The sequence below is a fragment of the Diabrotica virgifera genome, chromosome 4, assembly GCF_917563875.1.
Source record: "Diabrotica virgifera virgifera chromosome 4, PGI_DIABVI_V3a".
In the NCBI taxonomy this organism is placed as follows: domain Eukaryota; kingdom Metazoa; phylum Arthropoda; class Insecta; order Coleoptera; family Chrysomelidae; genus Diabrotica; species Diabrotica virgifera.
The window spans coordinates 155,738,209-155,757,510 of NC_065446.1; the positions used below are offsets into that span (position 1 = coordinate 155,738,209).

The following is a 19,302-nucleotide window of genomic DNA, read 5'->3' on the forward strand; positions in this document are numbered from 1 at the left end:
AATTAAAAGATTTAAATTTTACTATCCAAAAGTTTATCAAAGTGAACAATAAAGGTAGAAAAATGAACTTTTCTTACAAAAATTAAATTTTTGTAAACAAACATTTGACAAACAAACTGGACCTTATTTTCTTCAGTTTGATTTAGTCAAACTGGAAACAAAATCAGGCCCTGTTTTAAACAATTAGTTCGTTTTGGTCATAGAAAAAATGTAACCCTTATACGGTTTTTGAAAACTCTTATACGAATTTTTTAAATTAGACAAATAGGTAAATACAATGGTATATTTGTTTGTGAATTAAAAGTAACTTTTCTTGCAAAATTAAATTGTTTTGCTGATTTTTCCAGTTTGATTTATTGAACCACGGAATATGTAGAAGATAATTTACACATAAACGATAGATCTCAACTAGTGCGAGCACTAGCACAAAGTTTTGACGAAGCGTAGAACAGTCATACCTGGTGATAGGTTGCCTGACAATCATCCACCAGATTGGACATAAACACCCGTAGTACCGTTATAGACAAGACGAAAACGGCGGGTTCGTTGGGAAAAATATTCCCATGAGATTTTTTTGCATAATTACATTCGTGAGACATCCCAGAATGGACGGGGTCGAGTTCGCTCCCAATGGTAAGAATTTTACATGAACTAAAAAAGGTAGAGTCCGAATTGGCTCCCATAGACAAAATTTATTTTACCTAAACATGTCGAAAATATCACCCAGCGTTGTCACTTCTTTCAAATTTTCTCTTTTTGTTAGAAACAGGTACCTTCCTAGAAATATATATGGGAAAGGACGAAGACCTAACCCTTCGGTCCTAACTTAACTTTCGGGTATTAGAGTGTAGAGCGCAAACCGGCCGATTTCAGGTAAGAGCGCAAAACGGTCGAGCGCATACCGGCCGACACCGATAATTTGTGTTAAAACTGCCACATATGCCAATGTTGAACTAAAACAAACTCTAAAAGTATTTGTATAAAAGTATAATTTTCCTATAAAAAGTCTATATCACTATGTAAATTTCCTAAGCAGTATAAATATTACACGATTTGGCAACAATGTCTAATGTTTCCGCGATTATATGAGAGCCTACCCGCATTCATGCGGGAGCCAATTCGTACCCTTCTAAAATATACCTGAACGAAGCGGAGCGAACTAGACTTCACCCCCCAGAATAAGGTTCAAGAAGTCGCCCACGTGAAAAGTGGGCTAAATTTTTTTTAATCAAATTGCAAAAATCAATATTTTTGGCCCGGACAATTTTTTTGTAGGTTTTTTTGGACCATTCTGGATAAAAAAGGTCTCTCATAATTTTTCGTGATCGTTTTCGAGTTAAAAGCAATTTAAAATTGAAAAAAACAAAAAATGACGATTTTCTAGGCTTAATAACTCGGTTAAAAGTTATTATGAAAGTCAGAAAGTGACTATACTCAGACCAAAAATTGAAGACGGTGACTCATTTTCACTCCCCCTTCGATAATCGTCAAAATAGTATACCAGGTGAAGTTTATATATTGTGGTTTACAAGACTTAGGGCCGGTAGTTTCTGTCCCGATTAAACCTTGGTTACAGGAATTTCATCATGCAAAATTTCGCTAAACGGGGTTTAATCGAGACAGAAAGTACCGGCCCTTAAAAACCGACTTTAACCGCTTGAAAATCTTTTAATTGCTCCTCTTATCAAAGGTAAAGTTATCCAACTGTAGTATCAACTACAGAACGCGTGTTATTTTTAAGTAAATAATTTGTTGCATATGGGGTAACCCAAAAATTCAGGTAAATCCTGAAATTTCAGTAGACACCCTTTAATCAGTGGCGTATCCGCATAGACATATTTAGTATGTCTACCCTTAGAATAATTTATCATGTTGTAGATATTGTGTAACTCTTAAAAAATGAATTTGTGTGGTCAATAAAGAGTACAGTTGTCACTTTCATAGAACAATAGTCACTTATCTAAGTTAGATTTACTGACTACTTATAGAGCGCGGTTGCAATTTTTAAAATACTAATTTTTATAAATATTATTTCCAAAGTCAACTGAAACACGTAACAAACTAATTACTTTAAGATAAAATGACTCCAGCTTAGAGGCAACCGAATTTGTGATTTTTTTCATTATAAAAGCCTTATAAGGGTATAGGTGCAAAATATCGCCTATCAAAATATTTAATGCGTTTTAAAAGTATTCATTTTTTTTTCGAATCCTGAGAAAACTAATAAGTATTTTTGAAAAATTTAAACACATAATGAAAGATTACGTTATTACCGAGGGCCGAAAGTCCCTGAAAACTTCTATAATGTTGAATAATAAGTTACAGGGGTGAAAAAAAAAAACAAAATTTAGTGTGACTTTTAATTTCAAAAGTCTCATTTCAATATCTCATTCAAAAGAAACTTTTGGGTTATTCTAAGAGACTTTCAGCCTTCGGTAACAAAGCATTCTTTCATTCTGCGTTTAAATTTTTCAAAAATACCTATTAGTTTTCTCAGGAATCGACAAAAATGAATACATTTAAAACACATTGAACATTTTGACATGCGAGATTTTGCGCTTATGCCTTTAAGATGTTTTAACTTTCAGGTATTTTATTTTGTTTTATGAATTTACTCAATAAAATCTTCAGGTTTCTAGAACTAATCAATTTATAATAAGAGATATACGCTTATTATGCAATTAATTAATCACAACTGAACAAACTTCTTAATAATCTCAAGACGTGGAGTTAAAACCTCTCCAATTAACTTGTTTTCACATCACCCATGAGGTAAAGTTATTGGTGCTTTTTTTTGTATGTGGTATCCCCAATAGGCTTAATCCACAATGTAATATTCAATCAGAGTCATGAATCTAAAAGATATTGTATTACTATAAGAGTAATAAGTTTTTTTACAACACTGGTAAATGCGACTAGTTTAATTAATTTTAACAGCACATATGTATCTCATCTATCTAGCTATAGAAAGCTCTATGAATGCTATAGAAAGCAGTATGGATGATAAAGGCAAAATTTACAAAACATTCATCATACCAATAATTACATACGCGGAAAAAACACGACCTGATACGGACAGGACAAAAAGAATGCTAGAAACAGCAGACATAAAAACCCTTCGAAAAATTGATGGTAAGACACTATGAGTTAGAGCTAAAAGAGCTAGAGAGGGTTAGTGCAGATATACGACGGATATGCAAGGTGGATAACAATAACAATTGGGTAAGAATCAGGTAAAATGGAACGACCACATAAGCCGAATCACAACAAATAGTAGTAAGGACGGCGAGAGACGGTTCACTAATAGGAAGATGATCAGTGTGAAGACCACGAGAATAATGGAATGACAACTTACTGGGGGCATATTGAAAAACAGACAAAGAAGAAGAAGAATAAGATATGTACCTCATAATTTTGCAAATCATCTTACTCCATTGATTCTGCAACTGTCTGTTGAACTGTCTTAATCATTTGATCCTAATTGTATTAACACAGGCTCAATAACATTATCCACCATGCCGTCCAACCTCCACATATCGTCTTCTACTTTAATAACATGGCTTATCGCATTCTTCCAATCTGCAGAATTAATACTGTACAAACTGGCTTGCAAGAGGCGCTGGACATCATTAATTTTAAATGTGACATTTTCCCGAGCGGCATATCCTTTCATTTGTGCCCAAATTAATTCTATTGGGTTCAGTTCACAAGGCGGTAGTCGTAAGATGGTAATGCCATGAAGTCTAGCCATTGTATCTACAGCACTGACGATATGTACCACGATGTTGTCTAATAATACCAATAAGCTGTCCTTTAACCATATCCTCGCCGTATGGAATGGATTTTTCCCTCAACCAATGTTGCAAAACTGATTTTTTGTCACTCATAGTAGGAATTCGTTCAACAAGTCGACTATGGTAGGATGCATTGTCTAATACTACCACTGAGTTAGGTTCGAGATGCTGAAGAACGATTTCAAACCATCTTTCAAAGCATACGGCGCGCGGTGTCCATGTCCTCGTGATAGTCGCCAGTTTTCTTTGATATAAAAACGAGAGCACTATTTTTCAGAAAGCCTGTATCGCTACCGATGTGAGCTACAATAAGACGTTGAACTTTGCCTGATTTTGCTCGTAAGCCTGTAGATAAGCCTTCTATAAATGCTTGACGAGGAGTCCTTATAGTTGTGTCGTGCCAAATTTTGAAGCCTGGCATTAATCCAAGTTTCATCAAGGTAGTATATTTTTCTTTTGGAAACACGACAATTCCTAACAGAGCGCAGATATCTTCGTCGCCATGGTACACCTAGAAATAACGAAATATCTGTATAATAATAATAATAGAGTTCTATAACTACGCTTTCCAGTGGAAAATTTCCACTATTCACTAAATGTATTTAACAAAAAGTCAAACGCTCACAGTGCACTACAGTACGCGTACGCTACTGACACTTCTCAAATTTTCCACTTTGAAATCCCTCCAGATGTATTAGTCACCGTCTTCAATTTTCGGTCCGAGTTTAAATCAAAGTTTAATGCCCCCCCCCCCCCCCCCCTACAAGATGCCGAAGAAATGTTTGTCATTATTTTATTACTAAGCTGTTATTTTTAAGTAATAATATTGAGCGCCATGCACGTGGTAGGCGGCCGTAAATATGAGTGCAAGTAAGATCACAATTGGACTGCCGGAGATGCATCTCACTCGCACTCAGAATTTACGGCCGGCTACCACGTGCATGGCGCGCAATATTATTACTTAAAAATAACAGCTTAGTAATAAAATAATGACAAAAATTTCTTCGGGATCTTGTAGGGGGGCATTAAACTTTGATTTAGTCACACTCTGACTTTCATAATAATAACTTTTAACCGAGTTATTAAGCCTTTAAAATCGCCATTTTTCGTTTTTTTCAATTTTAAATTGCTTATAACTCGAAAACGATCAACTTTAGAGAAAAATTATAAGAGACCTTTTTTATCCAGAATGGTCCAAAAAACCTACAAAAAATAGTCCGGGCCAAAAATACCGATGTTTTGCAATTTGATTAAAAATAATTGTTAAAAAAATTTGGCCCACTTTTCACGTGGGCGACTTCTTGAACCTTATTTTGGGATGTCTCACGAATGTAATTATGCAAAAAAAATCTCATGGGAATACTTTTCCCAACGATCCCGCCGTTTTCGCCTTGTCTATTAGGTCGACCCCTAAAAACGAAAGCCCTCCTCGATTGACTGAAGAGGTAAGCCTGGCTGAGACTTCACGTCCAGGCCCTTTCAGTGATACATATATTATATTAACGCAACACAAAACAACCATTCCATTTTTAATACTACCTTGGAAAAATAGGCTAAAAGAAGAAGAAGAAGAAACGGAACCATACCTGGAAAACTAAGAAAACGTAAACTTATATGTAAAGGGTGAACCAATAGTCAGGAAACGCGTTATTACCTCTTAAATAATTTATCGATAATTCTTTGCTTAGCGCTGCAACACTTGCTGATTTAGTTTTATAAATTCTACTTTTCAAGTATCCCCAATACAAATATTTTTTAGGATTCAAATCGGGTGAGCGAGGAGGCAATTCAATACAAACTAATCTACCCATCCATCATCCGGGAAATGTCTGATCTAAATTATACCCAACATTTACACCAAAAGGAACTAAAGCTCCGTCTTACTGAAACCATATTTCATTAAAATTTTCTTCAAATTTGTTTCTCAGGGCAGTAAAATTTTCTTTCTATCATTTCTTCGTAGCATTTTATAATTATCGCTGGTTAAATTTAATTCTATAAAAAACGACCCAATTCACTGAGTAGCCACTATAACCGACCATACATTTAGATTTTAAGGCCATTGAGTGTAGTTTTCACGTATCCAGTGTGGATTTATTTCACGCCAATACCTTAAATTTTGACGATTTACATTCCCGTATAATGCAAACATTACTTCGTCGAAAAAACATAATTTGTTAACGAAGTTACACTAAACTGTAATCTACGGTCGTAGTCATCTTCATTTCATTTTTACAACTGGACTTTGTAGGCTTTAAATGGATTTTTGTACAATTGCGAACAAAAGAATCGACTCAAAAGTAAAATAGAACATAACAAAGATAACTTAGTATTGTAGGTATGTGAAAAAACATGTTATGAATGAAAGTCATCATTTAATTAATAGAAAAGTAAATTAACATAAAAAATCAAAATTACATGAGTACTTCCTCCTTTTCGATGTATTACACTTTCCACGCGAGATTTTAAGGACCTTATTAAGTTTCTGACTGATTCCTGAAGAATCGCTTCCCACTCATCATCTAACGGCCCGTTCCCAGTTGTCGTGTGTCGTCAGCCCGATTCGTATATAGAAGGGCCGGCGCTTGACACATTCCTAGAAGTGTCGTAGCCGTCATTTTGACGGTCGGACTTAGAAAGCAGTTGTTCCTTACTTTACTTCAAGTTAAATGCAAATTATTATAAAAAACTATTGGTCCAAGAGCTGTGAGACATTTTTGAGTAGGTATTTTAGGCAACCTAAAAAATTTTCAGGTGACTCTTCCATGATAGCCTAATACAAAAATGCCGGTCTGGCTGAAAGGTAGCGGTTATTTTCCCAAAAAATCCCCCCAAAGTTAAACAAAAGGGTAAAAATTGTTATTATAAAAAATATCATTGACGTGACTTTAAAAGTAAATATTCTAAAAAAGACAGGTTTTTTTGGTGAAATTTTCCAACTGCCAGGTGATCAAACAAATTACGCGTGCATATAAATGGAAAGCGCTATAGGTAAGCAGCAGTGTGAGAAAGATCGTATACCGATAGGTGTTTGCGTCCTCTGTCGTAGCTGAGCGAGTCCGTTCGCTAGAGAAAAATAGCGTGACCTGGCGATATCCATGTTGTTGTTTCTCGAAACGTTAGAGTAATTGATAGAAATTATCTCATTCAAATATGATAGAAAAAGACAAATTTATTATTATAAATATACAGGTAGAAAAGTATAAAACTATAAACTAAATTAATTCTATACGAAGCAAGTTTTCAATCCTAATAGCAAATAATTAATATTGAAAAATATCAAAAATTACTAAAAGATTTTTAAATTGAAAACTTACTGGTACATCCCCATGTATACGCCTCCAAGACTTCTACAATTTGCAAGTCATATGGATGCTGCAGTAAAGACGATAGGGAAGGAATTCTAAACCTTGCAATTCAAATCCCCCGTCTGCAGCTGGCTAGGAACTGAAAGATGCACCATAGTTACTCTACTGAGTAATAAGAAAATAAAATAAAAATGTGTGTACCATTTTTATATATTCGGCTGCAATACGAAGGAAAAACAATCTTACTTTTTAATTAGAATAAGGAGTGCAGCCAGTCCCTTTAACTGCAGTTTTCTGCTCTTATTGGAGCGTCATCAGAAGGAACGTAGGCACTGTTCTCCTTAATCCAATCAAATCGCATCGAAATGTTTTCCCAAATATTGCAGCCAAAATGATGGTAATGGGTGGCTAGCGCCATCTGGCCGTAAAAATACGAAGCAAGTTTTCAATCCTAATAGCAAATAATTAATATTGAAAAATATCAAAAATTACTAAAAGATTTTTAAATTGAAAACTTACTGGTACATCCCCATGTATACGCCTCCAAGACTTCTACAATTTGCAAGTCATATGGATGCTGCAGTAAAGACGATAGGGAAGGAATTCTAAACCTTGCAATTCAAATCCCCCGTCTGCAGCTGGCTAGGAACTGAAAGATGCACCATAGTTACTCTACTGAGTAATAAGAAAATAAAATAAAAATGTGTGTACCATTTTTATATATTCGGCTGCAATACGAAGGAAAAACAATCTTACTTTTTAATTAGATTAAGGAGTGCAGCCAGTCCCTTTAACTGCAGTTTTCTGCTCTTATTGGAGCGTCATCAGAAGGAACGTAGGCACTGTTCTCCTTAATCCAATCAAATCGCATCGAAATGTTTTCCCAAATATTGCAGCCAAAATGATGGTAATGGGTGGCTAGCGCCATCTGGCCGTAAAAATACGAAGCAAGTTTTCAATCCTAATAGCAAATAATTAATATTGAAAAATATCAAAAATTACTAAAAGATTTTTAAATTGAAAACTTACTGGTACATCCCCATGTATACGCCTCCAAGACTTCTACAATTTGCAAGTCATATGGATGCTGCAGTAAAGACGATAGGGAAGGAATTCTAAACCTTGCAATTCAAATCCCCCGTCTGCAGCTGACTAGGAACTGAAAGATGCACCATAGTTACTCTACTGAGTAATAAGAAAATAAAATAAAAATGTGTGTACCATTTTTATATATTCGGCTGCAATACGAATATAAAATATAAAACAATATAAAAATGGTACACACATTTTTATTTTATTTTCTTATTACTCAGTAGAGTAACTATGGTGCATCTTTCAGTTCCTAGCCAGCTGCAGACGGGGGATTTGAATTGCAAGGTTTAGAATTCCTTCCCTATCGTCTTTACTGCAGCATCCATATGACTTGCAAATTGTAGAAGTCTTGGAGGCGTATACATGGGGATGTACCAGTAAGTTTTCAATTTAAAAATCTTTTAGTAATTTTTGATATTTTTCAATATTAATTATTTGCTATTAGGATTGAAAACTTGCTTCGTATTTTTACGGCCAGATGGCGCTAGCCACCCATTACCATCATTTTGGCTGCAATATTTGGGAAAACATTTCGATGCGATTTGATTGGATTAAGGAGAACAGTGCCTACGTTCCTTCTGATGACGCTCCAATAAGAGCAGAAAACTGCAGTTTAAAGGACTGGCTGCACTCCTTATTCTAATTAAAAAGTAAGATTGTTTTTCCTTCGTATTGCAGCCGAATATATAAAAATGGTACACACATTTTTATTTTATTTTCTTATTACTCAGTAGAGTAACTATGGTGCATCTTTCAGTTCCTAGCCAGCTGCAGACGGGGGATTTGAATTGCAAGGTTTAGAATTCCTTCCCTATCGTCTTTACTGCAGCATCCATATGACTTGCAAATTGTAGAAGTCTTGGAGGCGTATACATGGGGATGTACCAGTAAGTTTTCAATTTAAAAATCTTTTAGTAATTTTTGATATTTTTCAATATTAATTATTTGCTATTAGGATTGAAAACTTGCTTCGTATTTTTACGGCCAGATGGCGCTAGCCACCCATTACCATCATTTTGGCTGCAATATTTGGGAAAACATTTCGATGCGATTTGATTGGATTAAGGAGAACAGTGCCTACGTTCCTTCTGATGACGCTCCAATAAGAGCAGAAAACTGCAGTTAAAGGGACTGGCTGCACTCCTTATTCTAATTAAAAAGTAAGATTGTTTTTCCTTCGTATTGCAGCCGAATATATAAAAATGGTACACACATTTTTTATTTTAAATTAATTCTGTGTCCGAATCCGAATCTTGTACTTCTTCTTTAAGGTACTAGTACACTTTAGAAGACCAAAAATAAGCATTTTTTCAAGATTTTTTTTCTCAGAACCTTTATTAGAAATAAACATAAAAATCTTTACATATTAATATCTAACTCTTATAGAATACAAAAAATATATCTTTTTTTATTTATGCACGTACACTAATATTGTAGAGGGCGCCAAAGTCGAGGCCTCGAAAACAACTAGTTCCGATGGCGGACAGTTAATCTCAGGATTGGGATCTCTGAAACAAAAAAATCGTATGGCATTTGAAAAAGGAAGGTTTCTAACGTGACAATTTACCGCCGTTAGTGAAAAATTTCGCAAAGAAAAGATTTTACGGAAATTTGAAAAAATTTTGTGAAAAAAACGCCCGATTTTCTTCTTTTTCTCATGGTTAAACAATATTTACTTTTTATTTTTTGGTCAAAATGTGGTAAATTGTCACGTAAGAAACCTTCGTTTTTCAAATGGAGTACGATTTTTTTGTTTCAGATATCCCAATCCTGAGATTAACTGTCCGCCATCATTTTTCGAGGCCTCGACTTTTGCGCCCTCTGCAATATTAGTGTACGTGCATAAATGAAAAAATATATATTTTTTGTACTCTCTAAGAATTAGATATGAATAAGTAAAAAGTTTTATGTTCATTTCTAATAAAGGTTCTGAGAAAAAAATTCTTGAAAAAATGATTATTTTTGGTCTTCTAAAGTGTACTAGTACCTTAAACTCCTCATCTGAGCTTAAATATTCATTCTCTTCTTCTTCGTCAGACTCCCCTCGAGACTCAGATTCCTCTTTTACATGATCTGTAAATAGTTGTATGTAATATGTATTTAGAATTCATTAAAAATTAATTAGTGATTAATTAGTTGAGTTGCTACGTATTCTCCGTCCTTTTATACAGAGTCGAAGCCTGAACAATCACGGGCGCATCTGAAGAAAGTTGTTGAGATGTGGAGTTATCGAATAATGTTATATATATATATATATATATATATATATATATATATATATATATATATATATATATATATATATCATGGACACACGTAACAGACACGGAAACATTAAGAAAGATGAAAAAGGCAAAAGAAATACTTAACACTATGAAGGAAAGAAACATGAGCTACTTTGGTCATATACTAAGAAATAAAAAACGTGATGTGATTGGTTATATAAGAAAAAGTATTAAGCATTGGTTGTATAAGTAAGAATACGTAGCAACTCAATCAATTAATCACTAATTAATTTTTCATTAATTCTAAATATATATTACAACTATTTACAGATCAGGTAGAAGAATCTGAGTCTCGAGGGGAGTCTGACGAAGAAGAAGAGAAAGTATATTTATTTTAGCTCATTTTTCTTTCCTTCATAGTGTTGAGTATTTCTTTTGCCTTTTTCATCTTTCTTAATGTTTCCCTGTTGGTTAAGTGTTGTGTCCATGATATTTTTTACATTTTTCGATAACACCACATCTCAACAATGGCAAGTCTTTCTTCAGATGCGCCCGTGATTGTCCAGGCTTCGACTCCGTATAAAATGACAGAGAATACGTAGCAACTCAATTAATTAATCACTGATTAATTGTTAATTAATTCTAAATACATATTACAACTATTTACAGATCATGTAGAAGAGGAATCTGAGTCTCGAGGGGAGTCTGACGAAGAAGAAGAGAATGAACATTTAAGCTCAGATGAGGAGTTTAAAGAAGAAGTACAAGATTCGGACACAGAATTAATTTAGTTTATAGTTTTATACTTTTCTACCTATATATTTATAATAATAAATTTGTCTTTTTCTATCATATTTGCAAAATCTATTAAATAGTATGTATTATTTTCCTTTAGTTAAGAAAAATTACTTAAAAAACTATAATATATTATAATAATTACTCTAACGTTTCGAGGCACAACAACATGGATATCGCCAGGTCACGTGATTTTCTCGAGCGAACGGACTCGCTCTGATGCTTACTTATAGCGGTTTCATTTATATGCACGCGTAATTTATTTGATCACATGGCAATTGGATAATTTCACCAAAAAACCTGTCTTTTTTAGAATACTTATTTTTAAAATTAAAAAATACCCTGTCAAAATAACAATTGCACCTCTCTGTCCGGAAGTAATGTACATAGCAATGCATGTATAGTTGTATATTTTATACTCGTTAATAGTATGTACAGATTCAGATGAAATCTTCTGAAGTTCAGATGCACCCCCTGAAAATAATCCGGGGGCGCCCATGAAAGTATCTTGCAGAGTTAAAATCGCCCTCAAATCGCCTGGTCTGTTGATTTTCTTTATATTTGAATATTTAAATTTACTTCCAAGTCATATCAATGATATTTTTTGTAATAACAATTTTTACCCTTTTTTTAACTTTGGGGGGTTTTTTTGGGGAAAATAACCACTACCCTCCAGCCAGACCGGCATTTTTGTATTAGGCTATCATAGAAGAGTCACCTGAAAAATTTTCAGGTTGCCTAAAATACCTACTCAAAAATGTCTCACAGCTCTTATACTATATATTTTACTAAACATAAAACAATAATAATACCTGTAATTTTATATCTAAATTAAACAAAAGCGTAATTTATATAATTAATTCTGACAGTTTGAACAAATAATGTGCTTTTTAATTCGCTTAGTACGTTTGCCACATACGTATTTTCTACAAATATTACATGATTCAGATGTTCTCTTGAGGAAGGAATCTCTTGTCTTAAACGGCGTATGGTACCAATGATACTAGTATTTTGGTCTTTCAACTGTTTTAACAATGGCAAAGATGTAAAAAAGTAGTCGGTAGTGATATTTCTCCCTTTTTTTTACAAATGGCTGAAGCAGTTTTAGAATAAAGTGTTCTGGTAGTGAATGAGCGTTCGTTATCCTTTTCTAAATACGGAAATCCATTACAAAGGTATTTGCTGTCAACGTCCACCAAGAGCCAAAATTTTATGCCAAATTTATCAGGTTTATTTGCAATGTACTGAAGAAATGGACAGCGAGTTTTAGAAGGAAATAGCTGCTCGTCGCTGGTGAAGTTTGCACCTAGAATATAACACATTTGTCAATTTTCAATAAATTTGTTCCAAACTTCTGATGCTAACGCAAACTTATCTGTGGTAATTTGCAAGGATCGAATGCTCTTCAAGTCAAATCGTAGGTACTTAATTATCTCCTTGAACCTATTCCTGCTCATAGTTTGTTTGAAAACAGGTGGTCCCCATACATTGGACCACAAGAGATCAATATCTAAGTAACTCATATTAAAGGAACCACGAGCAAACGGAAAGCAATAAATGCTTCTAGTTCTGGAAGAGAAATGTTTTGTTTCATTAGTTGATTGTCGGCAATCTTCAGTCTCTGTGCAGATAGTTATGTGACGTAGCACTGAATCGTTGATAAACAATCGCCAATACGTTAGCACATTACTCTCTTGAACATATCGTTTTGCAAAAGTAGTTGGATCCGGAGATTCTCTTAGAACGTTTTGTTGATTGGGACGTCCTACTCCACTGGAATCAACACAAGTCCACTCTGTTCCTTCACTGGAAATAAGGAGATCACTGAAAGCAGGAACTAAATTGTATGGATCGTTGGGCGCTACAGGACGGGATCATGCAAGCAAAGATTTATCTGACTCTGATTCACTCGATGATGAGCCCAACTGCCCCGGCACAAAATCAGTATCTCGAAGGGAGTCATCATATCAAACATTTACGGGAACTCATATTGAAATACAAAATAAATTCAAACAAAACCAAACTATTTTGAACTGAAAAAGCCGAATGATAAACAACTATTCGAGTTATACCAGGAATTTATTTGAGGAAAGTGATAAAACATAATGCCGTCAAAATGACGGTGCCGGCTCTTCTAGGTACATATTATAAGTAATTATATCATAAAATGTAGGAGTGGAATTGGCATGATTTTTCAGTGGTGTATAAAGACCAAAAACTTATTAAAATTCAATAAATATCATGAACTTAAACAGCATGGAAAAAAATGTATTTTCATTTTACTAAGCGCATCCGTCAAATTGACGGCGCTGGCCCTTCTAGTGTTAAATCGGATATGATGCTGACACTAAAATAATTCTCTTCTCTAAGAAAAATCTGACAATATGATTTATGGGAACAAATAAGGTGAATAAACAATTAGGAAGATTCAATTCAATAACATCTTTTCTTTTTTTACCTAGGCAATTCTTCACTGATTTTTGATACGTGTTCCAATTCAATTTAAATATATTGACAATAAAATGTCGACTATGATATTAATATTACTTCCACATCAGAAAACAGAAGACCTGACAATATAACGTATTTAAAATTATATATTGTAATTATATTATGTATTGTATAATTATTTATCAGTCGATCAGATTAGCCAAGCGGACTGAGGCGCACGATTGAGAAATCTATATAGGCCAGGGTAATAAGACAAAAATATACCCTGTTCGTGACACTCGAGCAGCCAGGGTACTGAAGCGTTTTTTCGACAAGTAATACCTATAGGAACAAATTGTAACTATTTCCTGCGTAGGATCTGGCGGCCATTTTTATTTATAAACAATTAACTGCCAAAAAATGGCATTTTTCCCTTTTTTTCAAATCAATGGAAAACAGTGAAACTTGTGATTTTTTTAGTACAAATATATTTGAGATTATGGAAAAAGCTTTAAAATGACATATTACAAAATTTGATATACTCATTAATTGTTAATATAATTGCTAAAAAAGGTCGGAATTGCAAAAAAATTTATTTTCGTAATAACTGTTGTAAAAATTTGTGTACAGGTTTGAAATTTTTGTCAATTGAGGGTTCTTTGGTGCTTAATATCTGATAAAAATTTCAAAGCGATTCATTCAATTGTTTAAATTTTATTCGAATTGTTTATCTCAGAGAGCATTTTTTTTGCAATAACATAAGTCAGAAAAAAATGACGTTAGAACCATTCCACAGGTGTCAAATGGAAGAGCATGAGCTATATTTTCAACTTGGTTTAAAAAAAGCGAATAAAAAATGTATTTATTAATAGTAAATAATTATGCAAAAGTATCGTAAATCTTTCCTTATAAACTTTTTGAATAACTTTTTCCAAAAAAATTAACTTTTTTACCCTGTTTTAAGTGCACAACTACCAAGTAATGTTATTTATATCATATTTGATAAAAAAATTGCAATAAATATATATAATTTCTTATATAACAAAATAAAAAGTTTATAAGGAAAGATTTACGATACTTTTGCATAATTATTTATTACTAATAAATGCATTTTTTATTCGCTTTTTTAAACCAAGTTGAAAATATAGCTCATGCTCTTCCATTTGACACCTGTGGAATGGTTCTAACGTCATTTTTTTCTGACTTATGTTATTGCAAAAAAAATGATCTCAGGAATAAACAATTTGAATAAAATTTAAACAATTGAATGAATCGCTTTGAAATTTTTATCACATATTAAGCACAAAAGAGCCCTTATATGCCAAAAATTTCAAAGCTGTAGACTAACTTTTACAATAGATATTTCGAAATAATTTTTTTTTGCAATTCCGACCTTTTTTCGCAATTATATTAACAATAAATGAGTATATCGAACTTTGTAATACGTCAAACTTTGTACTAAAAAATCACAAGTTTCACTGTTTTCCATTGATTTGAAAAAAATGGAAAAATGCCATTTTTTGACACTTAATTGTTTATAAATAAAAATGGCCGCCAGATCCTACGCAGGAAATGGTTACAATTTGTTCTCATAGGTATTACCTGTCGAAAAAACGCTTCAGTACCCTGGCTGCTCGAGTGTCATGGAAAAAACCTTATTACCCTGGACTAATAGTGGATATGCGGTCGAGGCGATCCAGGTTCGAGCCCCAGCCCGGTGAATAGAAAAATAAAAAGGCTGACGTCGTAGTCTAAAATTCTAAAAAGAATCTACGACTTGGTCTGAAATAAGCTGGTGTCTGATCGGCCTATGGAGGAGCGGTACGGGCTTGCGGCTCGGTGACACTCCTCCATAGATCCCTACCGGAAGGGCGTTGACGCCTAAAAACGGTGTATATATAATTATTTATCATTTAACTCTAGCGAAATCTCATCATTTATTTTTCCCAATCTCACGAATTCTCTGTTGACTTTATTTGGCATCACTAGCCCCGACCCCCGACAAATGTGAACAGCGCTATTCTTATTCATAAGCGAGCGAGATCCGACACAATTATTGTTTTCCGCGCGATGAGGGCTCGCAAAACATTTTTATTGTCGTCGAGAACAAAAAATCGGTGTCGGATAAATGTGAATAGCGCCATATAAAATGCGTTGCCACTGAAACCTCCGATTAAAATACGGATCCGACACACAAGTGTGAACGGGCTGTACTGCAGTTTTTAATGCCGCCACTGTCGCTGGTGCTAGATTGCGGACCCGAATCCTGCATTTGAGCTCATCCAATAGGTGCTCGGTGGGATTCATATCTGGATTCAATGGAGGCCAGTCTATTGTTGTTACATCGGTGTTGGCCTGGTAATCTTTCGTAATCAGTGCTGTGTGACATCGAGCGTTACCATGCACTAGCATGAAGCCGTCACCTATGTAGCCGACGAAAGGAACAACATGTTGTTTGTTTGAGTTTATATGACTGCGGACACTAAATCCATTCGCCAATTTTACTATTTTTTATTTTATTAGTAATTTTTTCGTATCTTATCCTAAAACTAATACTAATATAATAAACAATTCTACTAATTAATTATTTTTGTATTTTTTTTAATAATTTTTTATATATTTTTTTTTTCTAAATGATGTTCTCAGAGTTCCACAGCAAAAACTGCAACATTCTTCTTTAGCCCTCTACTTAATTCGAAAGCTATTTTACTATGGGCTGTCCAAGTTCGTCATTCATTTTTATCTACATATTTTTTTTATATTTTTTTAATTATTATATTTTTTTTTCTATTTTTTTATATATATTTTTTTCTTTCTTTTTTTTTATTTTTTTGTTTATTTTTTTTATTATTTTTTTTTTTATATTTCTTTTCTTTTCTTTTCTTTTTCTTTTAACATATAACAATTTACAACATGGTTTTAACACATTGCGAGCCACGTCGCTCATATTATTATATGACAGACACAGATGTTTTGCCAGGGGCCACGTCGCTCACTGTGGCTAACTTTCATGGCCGTGGATATCAGTGGCCCCTGAGAGTAGTATCCCGATTAAAGCATGGCACGCAATGTGCTAAAGAATATCCGTAGTGTAACGATAAACTGTCAATCCCCCTCTGCGACCACCACCGGGTTCGAACACAAGCTCTCTTTCCCTTCTAAAGGTATACCACCCCAAAACATACATTAACCTTCTCCATAGCTCACTGTTTTGACACTGCAGCAATGGGAAAATGGGTCTCCGGGCTTCTGTCATTGCTTTACAAGCACATTCGACTTTCGTCAGAAAATAAGACTGCTCCATTGGCCAAGGTCCCAACTGACGTACTCGGGCAAACTAAAGTCGAGCTTGTTTCTGAAGTACGTTCAATTTGGGCCCTGTGTTAGCTTGTCTGGGTGTCCAAGTAGCAGCCTTAAATCTTCTTCTAACTATCCACTGAGTGACGATGACACCTCGAACATTCCTCAGGGATTGTTGAAGCTCATCTCCTGTCGCGTGCCGATTCCCAAGACACTAAGGACAATGCATCGATCATCCCTCTCTGGTAATACACGTCGCCGACCCGAATCTGGTCGTCTACTAAAGCCTGATCTCCTGGTATCGATGGTAAGCCCTTGAGACTGAAAACTGCGTCATAAGGGGGTGACGGGCGACAGTCTCCTAGCTATAGAAGTCTCTTAATTATGAAATTACGTGGGCCGCCTTCACTGGTGAAGTATCAATTTATAAAATATTCACTTACTGCTCGTCGAAGTGTACACAAGCGACTGAGACGACTACCAGCAAATTCATAAAGGTCTAAATTGCGTAAAACATGTCCGTTACGTTCGCTGCATTTCCTATGCCATACAAAGATGGGCAAATTTTACAACACGTTGCCTATTTGCATAAAACAAATATTTTTTGGAAGCTCTATAATAGAACATATTTGTTTGCATTGGTTGTTTTAATTCAAAGAAGACAACATGAAATTACTAAGCATAAACTACAATTCATTGAGTGAGTTGATCTTTATACTCGCAAGAGTATATTACACGCCATACCGAATAATGACATACATCATTTTTGGAGCTCTGAGTGAGGATGTTTGTGGATCTTTAACGAAGCTCGGATCTTCAACTTAATGTCATTATTTTGAACCATCAATGCAATGGAAACATAACATGCAAATTATCCGCCAGCAAAGAAGTTTAAAGTTCAACCTACTGCAGACTACAGGCAAGGTTGTTCTACCATGAAGGACCCTTTCTCATAGAACTTAGAGTGCATTTTAACGCAAATCTGAATAATAACTCTTTGAACAAGCGCTACAAAGCAATAAAAATCCAGGGAAGCTCTCACGTGGTGTCATTTTTCTGACGACAATCACACCACATATTATGTAGTTGTGATTTGTCGACTGCGATTTTCACATCTTTCCCACTAAATGAAGTTAAAAAGTAATGGTTTTCAGGTGAATGAAGAAGTACAAAATGCCTTTAAGATTTCTTCGAGCAACAGCCACAAGAACTATTTAAGCAGGATATACATCGGTTGGTGGACCAATGAGACATGTGCCTTAACTTTAGTACAGTGGAACCCCGATAAGTCGGCCTCCGATAAACCAAAAGTCTGGCTAACCCAGACCGATTTTCATCAGACAAAACAAACATTTTTTCACTTTGACTGAGTTTTTTTTACCAAGAAATAAACAATACTGTATACAACTGTACTTAGTTTAGAAGTATTGTATATTTCATGTTTTTGTAATTATAATGTGTATTTATTTATTATCTATGTATATGTATTTTATTAATTTTTACCATAATATCCGGCTAACCCGGATTTTTTAAAACCCGGATCGACCGTGGTCCCGATTAATCCGACTTATCGAGGTTCCACTGCAGTATACTACCCTAAAACTTACAACTAAAATTTTACGAGACCTAATGAATCTGAGAATAAGTTTAGCAGATGAACAACAGGGTACTGGTAGATCGTGTACAGATGCAATATTCGTCATAAAGCAAATAACTGAGAAATCACTAGAGTATAATAGAACAGTATTTCTATGTCTGATTGACTTGAAGAAACCATTTGACAGAGTAGCACTCAAAGATGTAATCCATCTTCTGTATAATAGAGAAGTCCCCCTAGATATCATAAAAACTATTGAAAACATCTACCAAAACAACAAAATTGAAGTCAGAATAAATGGACAACTTACAGAACCTATAGATATAGGCAGCGTAATAAGACAAAGAGACTCATTGAGTCCTATGCTCTTCAATTTAATCATGCATAAAATCATCAAAAACGTCAACAAAGGAAGAGGATATAGAATGGGAAACAAAGAAGTAAAAATACTCTGCTACGCAGACGACGCAATATTGATAGCTCAAGATGAAGACAGTCTGCAAAGAGTAGTCCACAGATTTTAACATAACGGCAAAAGAATTCAATATGACAATTTCATCTCCGAAAACTAAAACAATAGAAAGAAACAATCAGATGTAAAATATAAATTGATGGTATCATCAACTATTTTCAATGCGAAATAAGCCACAATTTTACAAAAAAAAAAAAATGATTTTATTAACGTTTCGACACCCAAGTCGGTGTCATTGTCAAAATACAAAATAATACTGTATTTTTTATTTATATTTTATTCGGTATTA

The 19,302-nt window shown here is 34.3% G+C and overlaps 1 protein-coding gene across 2 annotated transcripts in view; it reads right to left on the minus strand.

Moving 5' to 3' along the window:
* The window catches only part of LOC126883970 (phosphatidylinositol 4,5-bisphosphate 5-phosphatase A-like), a 236,386-nt gene that overhangs the window by 131,807 nt on the left and 85,277 nt on the right, over positions 1-19,302 (minus strand). The window lies entirely within an intron of this gene.